This window comes from Protopterus annectens, chromosome 6.part0, assembly GCF_019279795.1.
Source record: "Protopterus annectens isolate FY-2018-M chromosome 6.part0, PAN1.0, whole genome shotgun sequence".
Classification (NCBI taxonomy): Eukaryota; Metazoa; Chordata; order Ceratodontiformes; family Protopteridae; genus Protopterus; species Protopterus annectens.
This window is the reverse complement of record NC_056737.1, coordinates 982,139,852-982,152,400: the sequence shown is the minus strand read 5'-3', so window position 1 is coordinate 982,152,400 and position 12,549 is coordinate 982,139,852. Positions and strand designations below refer to the sequence as shown.

Here is a 12,549-nt window from a genome sequence, read left to right as displayed (position 1 = left end):
GTAAAACATTTTTATAGAGCTCTCTCTGTAGACCCCCTTTGTCGTTAATGCATGAAAAATTGCGTAATGGTTACATTAGTATTTTAAATACATGCTATGGATGGTGCTGGTTAAAAGAAGGTTAAGCTTTTATGCTTTAAATCAGTAGTGCACTCCTTTAGCTTTTTTTATTTATTTGTATTCCCAACTTCAAAAGCTATCACAATGTACTTTAAAAGTGGAGTATGCTTTTTAGAAACATTAAATGTTGCTAGTATGGAAATTTTACATTGAAGGGTAATAAACATAATACCAACAGACAGCCACAAAAATATGAAATGAAATACAAAGAGAGGGAAAAAAATCTGGTCCTGTCTAGACACTGGAAAACAATGGAGTATTCTTTTTGTCATAAGATTATTTCAGAGGCGATCAGCTGTTTGATATAATTTCTCATACTGGATGCTTAACTGTGTTTACTTTATTGTTGCCTTACTCTAATGTTGTACATATGGCATTGCATTGGCAGTCTGTATTATGTAAGCCAGTTTTATTGCTGTACTTTTCCCTAGGCTGAAAAAGACATTGACGATTTGTGATCAGTACTCTTAATCCAATTAATAAATTAAAAAATAAAAATAAAATTGTCAGCTGGTTTGTGTATGAGTAGGTTAAGTACCTTAGATCAGCAGTTTTAAATGGAAATAAAAGCATGAGTATCCCGCATGTTAGATACTGTTATGATTGAATTAAAACAGTGATGTGAAGTTGTTAAATCTTGCCGTTTATTCTCACTGATGGGTTCGGAGCTGATCCTTGGCTCTAACACGACTGATAGCAAAGCTCAAGGTTTGCCTATAGCTCAAGACCAAGCCCTTTTTCCCCACAATGCACTGCTGGAATTACCTCAGATCTAGTTTGCCGCGGCAAGAGAGATCTCGGTGATCCAGTCAGCTCTGACCATTTTTTACTAAATCGCAGGTTTAAAAAAATTCTTTCTCTTTTGATAAACTATTCTTTATTTAGTGTGTGTGTGTTTGTGTTTCTCGTTAAAGTAATATAGTTTTAAGAAAGTTAAATTGTAGAGATAGTGCCCTGTGTTGGCTTAGTTTTTTCAGTGTTGGGCCTTTTCTTAGCCCTATTTAGTTTTAACAATTTTATTCTCTCTCTCTTTTTTTTTTTTTTTTTTTTTAGTGTGGGCCTAGTTACCCCTTTATTTAACCTCTGCAGGTTAATTTTGTGTTGTGTGTGTTTCTAACATGTCGGATGAGAAGAAAAAGTCTCACCCCAAATCGAGGTTTAAGAAATGTCCAGATTATGGACAGAAAATGTCCGTCACAGACGAAGATGTCCAGTGTGTTTACTGTCTTGGGGCTAAACACCTCAAAGACTCTTGCAGTATTTGCCACTCTTTTTCATCTAGGGTTCTCTTAGAGAGAATAAGAAACTCATTGATAGGGAGTTGCTGCAGCATACTTTCTCTGAGGTGCTGGGTAGCCAGGAAGGTGCCAGCACTTCTTCAAAATCTTCAGATTCTAAACTAACAAGGCAAAAAAATTAGAGGGTACAGGGTCATCAGTTCCACAGTCCTCGGAACCGAGTGTCCCTTTGGTATGGAGCCAGCTCCCAGTCTTGGAGCCGGTCTCTGAGGTTCCCTCATCTCCTTTGCTCCAGTCAGCACCTTCGGTTCATTCCTCGAAGTCTTCGGTGAGACTCTCTGATATGGATCGGCTAGTGCAGAAGCTTCATCGGAGCCAAAGACCATTGAACCGTACTTGACTATTCCTCCTCCGAGCTGTACTGGACTCTCGGAACCGAAGGAGTCCTAACCGATAGTTGTCGAACCTATTGGAACAGAGACCCCCACCGGTGTTATCTACTCTGACATCCTCGGCGCCGACTGAGGACTCTAGGAGCCGACACTCTCCTGTCCGGTCCGGGGAGGATAGTCGGACCGATTTGTCGGTGCAGACTCTTCCTTTCAGGGCTGCGGCTCGGATGAGCTCGCCTCCTACCTCGGGCTCGGAGCCCATGGTTTCGGTGCAGGAGGATCTGTCGGTCCCTCCTGATCCGTCCACCCCTTCTCGTCGGAGCCATGGTGCTTTTGATGCCATAAGGAGAGTCCTGTCTCCTAAGACATCGTTGGCATCAGTTCGGGCTTCCTTCTCCCCTCAAGCTCTTCTGTCTGCTTCTACGTCTACCGGTCCCCCTAAGCCTAGAGACCCTGAGCCTCAAGTAGCCCCATAGGGCGTCCCCTGCCCTTCTGAGTCCTCCTCAGATCTCCCCACTGAGGAGTTACCCAGGAAGAGACTGTGCAAGAGGAGGCACTTACACTCCCCACAGGAGTCTTTGACATCCGACACTGACTTCCCCTACTGAGGACGGGTCAGTGCTCTTGAAGGCTTTTGGGTCTTAACCTTTCACGTCTTTGGTGTCTCCGCCTTATGTCGAGCTCATGGAGCTGATCTCTTGTAAGACGTGGGAGTCACCGGAGGCCATTGAACCTGTCCCTTGTAAGCAGAATAAGTTCATCTCTGCTCCAGTGGACAAAGCCTTTTTGATAAAAGGGGAGTGCCTGTTGATGCCATGGTGGTAGCTGATGCCACCAAAAAGGAAGTGTCTGAAACATCCGCATCTATCCATCCTCCCAGCAGAGATTCTTGGAACTTGGATAGATATGGGAAATGCATGATTTTATGTAGTCCTATCTCGCCTACATTCTTCACTTGTGGGTTCGGAGTCGAATGTCAGCTCCGACTCGGCCTATTTACTAGCTCGAATGTCTTTGGCTGGGCTAAGATGGTATCCCACAATACACTGCTCCACATCCCCAGATCTCGTTTGCCGCTTGTAGAGTTCGGATGTGGTCTCGACTTGGCTGTGGCTAAGTATTGCAAAAAAAACTTTTCTTGTGAAGATTTTTGGGTAATTTTTGGCTAATTGTGTGTATTCAAATAGAGTTGTTATTAGTGTTGTTGCTGCATTACCTTTTGTAGGTTGCGAGTGCGTTTGTGTGTGGTATCCCTTACTCCCTCGGGCTAGGCCCGTTTAAGTTAGAGGACCTAGTCCTCCTTGTGGTGTTTGTCTGGCTGTCTCTTATTTTAAGTTGAGAACCATTTTATTTAGAGGTTCTCCCCTGTGCCTTGTTTGTGTTTTTCCAAGTTCACTGGTTTCTCTGTCAGCGGTTACCCGCCTTTTGTCAGTAGCGGCTGCTGCAATTGTTGGCTGGGCATGTCTAAGGAACAAAAAGAGCATAAGCCCTCGGGCTTTAAAAAGTGTACAAAGTGTGCCTATAAAATGTCTATCACAGACGGGCAATTCGGTCTGTGTTTACTGTCTTGGTGCCATCCACCTTCAGGAGTCGTGCAGTTTCTGCCACGCCTTTAGTCCTCGGGTGCTCCAAGAGAGGAGAAACAAATTGATCCTATAGGGACTGCTAAAACCGTCCTTTGAGGAGGATTTAGGTTCGGCTCCCAGTCAGTCTAAATCCTCCAAATCCAAGAAGAGGTCTCCGACTCCATCTGTTGTTTCGGAGCCACCTTGTAAAATTACCATTGTCGAATCGGCTTCCTCGGCTCCACCAACATTGGGGCCGCAGGAGGTAGCTGTGTCGACTGAGTCTGCTTCCGCTCCGATAATTTTGGAACCGATTCGGAGCCTGTCGCCAAGTTTGGGGCAAGCTTCTCCAGATAAGATATCTAGGTCTCCGTCCATTTCCTCCAAATCCTCCAGGCTTTCCGATTTGGATGTAGATAGGGTGGTGCAGAGGCTCCTACAGTCGCCGGTGTTGGCCAAACTTTTCTCAGCTCCGACCCAGTCGGCTCCGGAGCCAGCTGTGTTAGTCGTACCTGCTATTCCTCCGAGCACATCCTTGTCGTCAGAGCCGGTAAGTTCTGCTCTGAGGACGTTCCTGCGCTGGCACCTATCCCCCAGCGGGGTTTATCGGTGCCCGCATCGGCTCCGACCTTGTTGGCTCCGTCCACAGGGTTCGAGGCTCTGGTCTCCTCGGTCGGGCCCGAGGGGGTCGTCTGGGAACACCCTTCGGTTCCGAGCCTCCCCCTTGGCGCCTCGGCTGCGGGGACACCGGTCCCGGTCATGACCTTGGAAGGTGGTCGGTCCTTCGATTCTGGAGATCCTGCCTTCGAGGCTATGCGGAGCGCGCTGGCTAGGTCAGCTACTTCTCTCGGATCGGTTCTTCTGTCCCCCACAACACCGGCGAGAGTTTCTGACACTCGCCTATCCTTGGATAGCAGAGCGCAGGGGCCTAAGGATACCCCCACGAGTGGTCCCCTTCTTTCTGAGGGGCCCTCAGAGCCTGTGCCTGAGGAACCCCCTAGAAGGACATCTTGCAAGAGGAAGCACATAGACTCTCAGGACGAGTCTCTCACTTCCGATACTGACCTCGAGGACGAGTCTCTCACTTCCGATACTGACCTCGAGGAATCGGAGGGATCCCCTAGGTCTTCCTCTGAGGACGTTTCGTTCTCCGATATACTGGAGATCTAAAAACAAAGAGGAGACTGGCCCTCCAAAACCCCCTCCAAGGAGGAGTCAGTATTCCTTAAGGTCTTTGGCGCGCTCAGCCCTCCGCCTCTTGGGTGCCTCCACCCTTCGAGCTTCTGGACCTTATTTCTCGGAGGGTGTGGGAGACTCCTGACTCTGTGGAGCCTGTTCCTCGACGTCCTAACAAATTTTTGTCTGCACCCCAAGGGAAAGAATTTTTGACAAAGGGAGTCCTGGTAGATGCTATAGTGGTGGCGGCTTTGCGGTCGCTGAATTTGTCTCATTTCACGAGGCTCCAGAGAGATCTCCATAAGGAGTTGAGATTCTCTAACGGGTAACGTGCCTGAGGTGGTGGCTCAGAGTGTCAACGCTCAGCTCTCTACCCTCAACTCCATTGCTAACACGTCCATGCGACTGATTTCATACGCGGCCGAGGGAGCTAGTAGGGCGGCTAGTTCAGGGGTGCCCCTCAGGAGGCAAGCCTGGCTACGCCTTTGTCACTTTGCAGAGACCTTTAAGTCTTCCTTTACTGATGCCCCCTTCGATGGTTCCTCCTTGTTCGGGACCAAAGTGAAAGACACTTGTCTGCTGTGGGAGTCTGTTTTTCCCTCCCGTCGAGGCCTTATCCCAAGGCTCAGCGAGGGGGGAAAGATGTGGTTCAAAAAATCTCAAAGGTCTTTTCCTACCGCACAGGGTGAGACCCCCCTCCCCCCGAGGCAGGGGATGGGGGGTTGTATTCAGGGCGACATCGCCCCAGAGGCAGAGGGGGGCCCCCGCAATTCTGGGGACCGTGATTCCTTTCGTGGTTGCCCATACTCTCATTCCTGAGGGTGTGCCCGGCTGTGCTTCTCCAGAGCCATTCGGGGGTCGAATTTCCCGGTATCCGGAAGCCTGGGTCGACATCACCCAGGACAGATGGGTATTGGGGATAATGTCCGGAGGTTACACCATCCCATTTCACCCCCCCCCCCTGTCAAAAGGATCCCGATGTTTCACCCAGTCAAAGGGGTCATGCAGCAACAGAGGTTTCTCACCTGCTAGAAAAAGGAGTCATCCAACCAGTCCCCCCAGACCAGATCGGATTAGGGACTTACTCAAGATTCTTTTTGGTGCCGAAAAGAACGGGGGACCTGAGACCCATTTTCGATCTCAGCCGACACATTCATTACGTACACAAGTCCACATTCCGGATGGTCACGCTACAATCGATTCTCCTGTTATTGGGAAAGGAAGTATGGATGTGCTCCATCGACCTGAAGGATGCTTATTACCACATCAAAATGGACAGAGCATCCAGATGTCATCTATGCTTCCGGCTGGGAGCCAGGCACTTTCAGTTTCGAGCCCTGCCCTTTGGTCTCACCACAGCCCCCAGGGTGTTCACCAAGTGCATGGCAGTGGTGACGGCTCTCTTGAGACGTCAAGGATTCCGGATGTTTCCTTACCTGGACGACTGGCTCCTATCCGCCCCCACCAAGCATCTACTTCTTCAAAACAGAGATACTGCTATCGATCTTTGTCACCAGTTAGGCATCACAATAAACTGGAAAAAAATCTGCCTTGCTACCCTCACAGCATGTCTCATTTATAGGAGCAGAGTTGGACACTATTCGATTGAGAGCATTCCTACCTATGGAAAGGATCACAGGGTTGCAACGACAGGTTCGGATGATGATGTCTCTGACACGTGTGAGGTCAAGACTAGTTCTTCAGTTACTGGGGACAATGGTGTCCACTATCATGATGGTCCCGTTAGCGAGGTTACATATGAGGATCCTATAATGGCTCCTATTCTCTCAATGGTCCTTCCAAAGACTACCGCTATCCCATCTTATCTTAATCACAGGCAGTTGGTGGCTATGCACCAACAACTTAGACGTAGGGAAACCCTTTGTTCCACCCACCCCGGTAGCCACAGTGACCACGGACGCCTCCCGGATAGGGTGTGGGGGGGCATTATCTCGGCAGGATGGTCCAAGGCACGTGGCAGGAGCACGAGATAGACTTGCACATAAATGTCCTAGAGATGAGGGCAGTGCTCTTAGCGTTGCAGGCACTTCAGGATGTCCTCCCTCTAGGGACTATTGCGATACACTCAGACAACATGTCAGTAGTGTGGTATCTCAACAAACAAGGAGGAACCAGATCGTACCCACTATGCAGTGGAGGCCATGAGAGTGTGGAATTGGGCGATAGCTTCCCAACGGGCCTTGGTGGCAACGTACATCCCGGGGAAAACCAATGTGATTGCAGACAGGCTAAGAGCGGCGATCCTCATGTCTTAAGAGTGGTCCCTGAACCGCCGGGTGGCGGACAGTATATTCAGCAAATGGGGTCAGCCTTGCTGCGATCTGTTTGCCAGCCCCCTCAGTGCGAAATGCAGCAACTACTACTCGCTGATCCCCCCACAGGGGGAATCTCCAAGGGAAGCTGTTGCGCACAATTGGCCCTCGGGTCTGCTGTATGCTTTCCCTCCGTTTCCCTTTATCTCGAGGGTGATTCAGAAAGCGCTATACTTGGGAAGCAGATTGATTCTCATCGTGCCACACTGGCCTCGACAAGTATGGTTCCCTTTCCTTCAACCTTACATCTTGGATGCTCCTTGGACTCTAGACCCTCATCCAGATTTGCCGACACATATGTCGGGACAGCTCCACTCCTCCCTGGAGACCCTCCGGCTGACCGCCTGGCTACTCCACTTCCATCCGTAGTCAGGTGTCATGATTTTTCTCCAGACGTGGTCCATATTCTTTCATCCTCTCATAAGCCGTCCACTAGGAAGATCTACTCCAGCAAGTGGAAAAGGTTTTTGATATGGGCCCAGTCCTAAGGTATTGACCCTACGCAGCCACCATTGACCCTGTTGGAATTTTTGTCTCATTTATTCTACCAAGGGTCTGCCTCAGCCACCATCAAAGTTCAGCTGGCGGCTATTTCAAATTATCATGTGGCTTATGAACCTAGCTTAATGGCACACAGGCTATGTAGAGCATTCCTGAAAGGCACTCTTCTCTTCGTCTCCCTGTATCTCAACCTGTTATGCCCTGGGACCTCAATTTTGTTCTGCAGGCCCTCACTCTCCCACCCTTTGAGCCCGCGGCTTCATGTGATTTAAAATTTCTTACATGGAAATCTGCCTTTTTGATAGCGATCACATCGGCTAGACGAGTATCAGAACTCCAGGCCCTATCAGTCAAGCCCCCATATTTGGTATTCCATAAAGATAGAGTCTCTCTGACCAAATCCATCCTTTCTTCCCAAAGTGGCTTCCTTATCTAATATTAATCAGTCCATTGAGCTGCCGGTCTTCTTCCCCAACCTCTCAAATAAGGCAGAGTACCAGTTTCATCTGTTGGATGTTCATAGGCAGCTACGCTTTTATCTACACAGGACTAAAGATTGGCAGAAGTCAGACCAGCTCTTCGTCTCGTTCTCGGAGAATCGCTTGGGGTCTGCGGTTTCCAAGGTCACCATGTCTAGGTGGATAGCTGGTTGCGTCTCCTTTATTTATCAGGCAGGGGGAAAGAGCCTGCCTTTTCCAGTCAGAGCACACTCTACCAGAGCAGTTTCCACTTCCACAGCCTTTCAAGCTAGGTTATAGATGGATGATATATGTGTGGCTGCAACATGGGCTTCTCCTCACATGCTTGTTTCCCATTACAAATTGGATGTGGTGTCCAGGGGCAGATCATCTTTTGGCTCCACAGTGCTCAGGAGTATTTTCCATTGAGCCACCCAGGATGTAGGTGCTAGGGACGCTGCCCCACAAGTGAAGAATGTAGGCGAGGTAGGACTACATAACATCAGTTAGTTATGTACACCATAACGTTAGATGTATGTAGTCCATCTCACCTCACATTCTTCATTACCCTCCCCACCGTCCCCCACGCCTGGGGGATTTGGAGGATCTCCTTGTACTTCTGATGTTAGAGTCCCTTTGGATAATTTGTTGGACGTCGTTATTGTGAGTTTGTGTGTGTGTGTGTGTGTGTGTGTGTTTGGGCGATGGATACAATACTTCTGTTGGCAGCAAACTAGATCTGGGGATGTGGAGCAATGCATTATGGGATACCATATTAGCCCAGCCAATCAAAGACTTTCGAGCTAGTAAATAGGCCGAGTCGGAGCCGACATTCGGCTCCGAATCCACAAGTGAAGAATGTGAGGCGAGACGGACTACATACATCTAACGTTATGGTGAGTACATAACTAACTGTTTAGTGCAGTGACTTTTTCTCTGCGATCGCCGAACTATTTAACCCATTTTACGAGACTGCAGAGAGATCTCCTGAAAGAGCTAGGAGATACTTTCCAGGGCACAGTAGCTGCAGGGGTTGCCGACAAAGTCAACACACAACTCGCTGCCCTAAACTCGGGTGTGAACTCGTCCATGCGTCTCATGTCTTATGCAGCTGATGGTTCCGGACCTTCTGACACACCCGTCAGGGGACCTCCATCCTTCACTGCAGTCCCTAAAGCTGACTGCTTAGCTAATCCACGTCCCATAATCGCCAGGCTTCATTCACTCTCAGATGATACAAGACAAATCCTTTTGTCTTCTCACAAGCCATCCACCGGGAAACTATACCGCAGTAAGTGGAACAAGTTCTCAATTTTGGCCAATATACAGAAAATCGACCCTTTCCGAGCTCCTCTATCGTCCATTTTAGAATTTTTGACAAAGATTTTTAAGGAAGGAGCAGCAGCTGCCACTGTTAGTCCAGTTAGCTGCCATATCAAATTTCCACCTTGGATTTGATGGATTGACCGTTATGGGCCATAAGTTATCTAAGGCTTTTTTTAAAGGGGCTTTTCACATGAGACATCCTGTCAAAGTCCCTTATTCTCCATGGAATTTGAATTTTATGCTGTCTCAAATAATTCTCCCCCTTTTGAACCAGCATCTTCTTGTAATCTCAAATATTTGTCCTGGAAGACTATATTTCTAGTAGCCATTACTTCTGCCCGCAGAGTGTCAGAACTTCAGGCATTTTCTATCAGACGACTTTACATGTTTTTCCATGCTGCTAGAGTATCTCTCTGAACAAACCCCTATTTTTTGTCTAAAGTCTGTTCTGAATCCAATATCAGTCAGGTCATTGAGTTGCCAGTCTTTTTTCCCAACCACTCTAACAAATTGGAGTACATATTGCACAAACTTGATGTACACAGACAGCTCAGATTTTATCGTGATAGAACTAAGGATATTAGAAAATCAGATCAACTTTTCATATCTTTTTCGGAGGCAGAAAAAGTAGTCCAGTGGCTAAAGCAACCCCTATCTAAGTGGATATCAGACTGTGTATCCTTTGTTTATGCGAATGCAAACATGCCATTGACACACAAACCTAAGGCACATTCTACCAGAGCTGTTTCTACGTCTTCTGCCTTTCAAGCTAAATTGCCCTTTCACAGTATTTGTGCTGCAGCCACTTGGTCTAAGCCTCATACCTTTATCACGCATTACAAAGTAGATAAGGCTTCCAGGGACAGGTTTTCCTTTAGTTCCACGGTAGTGAAAAACGTACTTCCATGAGCCATCCAAGATTGAGGGTGCTAGGGACGCTACCCATCAATGAGAATAAACGGCGAGATTTAACACCTTCACATATAGAAGTTATGTACTTACCATAACGTTCCATGTGAGTTGTTTATCTCGCCTTTATTCTCACATCCCTCCCTCCTGGCTGACAGTTGACTTGGAGGCTAGTACCATCCTGGTTATTCAATACTTCTTCTTCCCCTTTCGGAAGTGCTTCCTTGTAGAAAAAGAAAAAAATAAAAGGGTATATATAAAATTGCAGCAAACAAGATCTGAGGTAATTCCAGCAGTGTGTTGTGGGATAAGGGGCTTGGTCTCGAGCTACTGGCAAACCTTGAGCTTTGCTATCGGCCGTGTGAGAGCCGAGGATCGGCTCCAAACCCATCATTGAGAATAAAGATGAGGTAAACAACTCACATGGAATGTTATGGTGAGTACCTAACTTCTTTTTTATTGTCCAGTCTCAGATTTGCTCTCTAATTTATCATGAAAGACAAGATGGTGTGTAGCAGAAGTAAGGTCAATGAAACAGCTTTACCATATACAGAAGACTCAGAAGGAATACAAACTACTGTAGAAAATAATTGGAAGGTTTTGAAAGCCAGTGAATTGTTAGTAACAAATTAGGTGATGAGCCAAGTTTTAAAATTAATAAAACTTGAAGCTTCAAGAGAGAGGGCAGTTCTACTTGGAAACAAGGTACTTAACACTGTTTTTTGCCTACAGTGTATGTTCATAAAAAGCAAGGTAGTGAAGGATGATTAACAAAGTGAACAATTTATAAATTGCACCAGGCTGTTTTAACTCCATGTCTAAGGCTATTTATGTAGCCAAATGTAGGGAATGTTCAGTATTTTATGTGGACAAAAGTAGTAAAAAAATAATGAAAATAATGTAGGAACATGATTATGTAAAAAGCAGTAAATTAAAAGAAAGTTTTAGGCAAACATTTATATGCAATGAATGGAAATGGTTTTATTTTAAGAAGGGAGATATGGAAAGTGTGTTGGACACACATTTGCTACAAAAAATTTGAATGCATAAGAATATTATGGGATAAATGATGCAGTTAAATTTAAATGCAAGTTAAAAAGACCAAGTATCAAAATTCACATGGTTTTAAAGGAATATATTTTAAGTCATGAATAGTTCAGTCTTGTAAGTATGAAAGTGATTACTTGGGGTTTGTTAAGGTTTTTGTTTTATTTTATGGTATGGTCATGCCTGTAAAGACATTGTGTTTGGTATTGAGAAGGTATTCTTAATTTGTCCAAAGATATCCACCTTCACCTTGACAGCCTAGAAGATAAAATCGTCCTACAGTTTGGGCATACACACTTTGAGTCATGTAATATTATGAGGGAGGGCAGAAAACCAAACACTAGGTTATAACATTGAACAAAGTGGAACAAATTAATCCTAAGTTGACAAAAAGAGGGGATCTGGAACCCAGAGATGTAAATGTGCCAGTGGTCCTTCATTGTTTGTCAGAATTATTTTATTTTAGCTTCGCTCGCACTTCCATAAATTCCATCTGTTTGTTATATGCCTTGCTCACCCATTGGTTCTCCCGGTTACCTCAAGGCGAGAGGAAAAGCATTTCCTCAGTGGGATTCTACACCTCAGCCCACAAAAACAGTAGTTTGTACACTTTGTAACTTTAGTTTTGTGTTGTAGAAATGAACTGTAACCCATTTTGAGCCAACAGGTTTGACACACTGGAAATACTTCAGGAAAACAGTCTTCTGTTGGTGGTAATCTTGGGCAGGAAGATCTCAGAACTGCAGGCTTTAGTGTTTGAAAAACATTTGCGCCACTGATGTCCTTCAAGAATGCAACTGCAGTCATAACATATGGGTTGTCCTGCCTCAGGCAGCCCTCAGTCGGCCGGATTCCAAAGTCTGGGTCCGACATCGGCTGATAACGCATTTCTCTCCGACGTCAGAGCGGCTGGAGTTACATAAGCATCAGCCGACGCCATCTTCAGTCTTTCTTGCCGCGCGGTGCCCGAAGCAGAAGCAGTTCGCAAGTGCCGGTCAGTCAGCTCCTGTATTCTTCGATTCCGAAGTCATCAAAAAAGCTAAGTACCCCGTTGGGGACCTTTTCTTGCCTCAGCCGATGTCAGAAATGACTGAAAAAGTTAACAATTGTCTTTCTTGTGGTAAACAAATACCTCATAAGGATTTCCACTCTTACTGTCTTCCTTGCCTTGGCCCAGACCACGACGTCTCGGCCTGTGTAGCCTGTGCTCGCTTCAACAAGCGCACTCAGGCGCCGGGCGGAGTTCGCTGAAGATTTTTCATGAAAAATTTGCTTACACAATGCCGTCGGAACTTCCAACATCGCAAACTCCCAAGAAACGAAAAGACCGGGACCGACATCCTCGGCCCGCGTCTACCACCGACTCCACGCCAGAACCTATCGCGGGTGCTCCGGTTCTCTCTGAGACGGTCTCTCCACCGCTCCGAACCGAAGACACCGCATTACCGACGACTCCGATTCCGGATATCACTCCGCCAGTTATT

General features: G+C 46.7%; 1 protein-coding gene across 1 annotated transcript in view; it reads left to right on the top strand.

Moving 5' to 3' along the window:
- YLPM1 (YLP motif containing 1) overlaps positions 1-12,549 on the top strand; it is a gene marked incomplete in the record, with an annotated part of 1,534,972 nt that overhangs the window by 720,918 nt on the left and 801,505 nt on the right.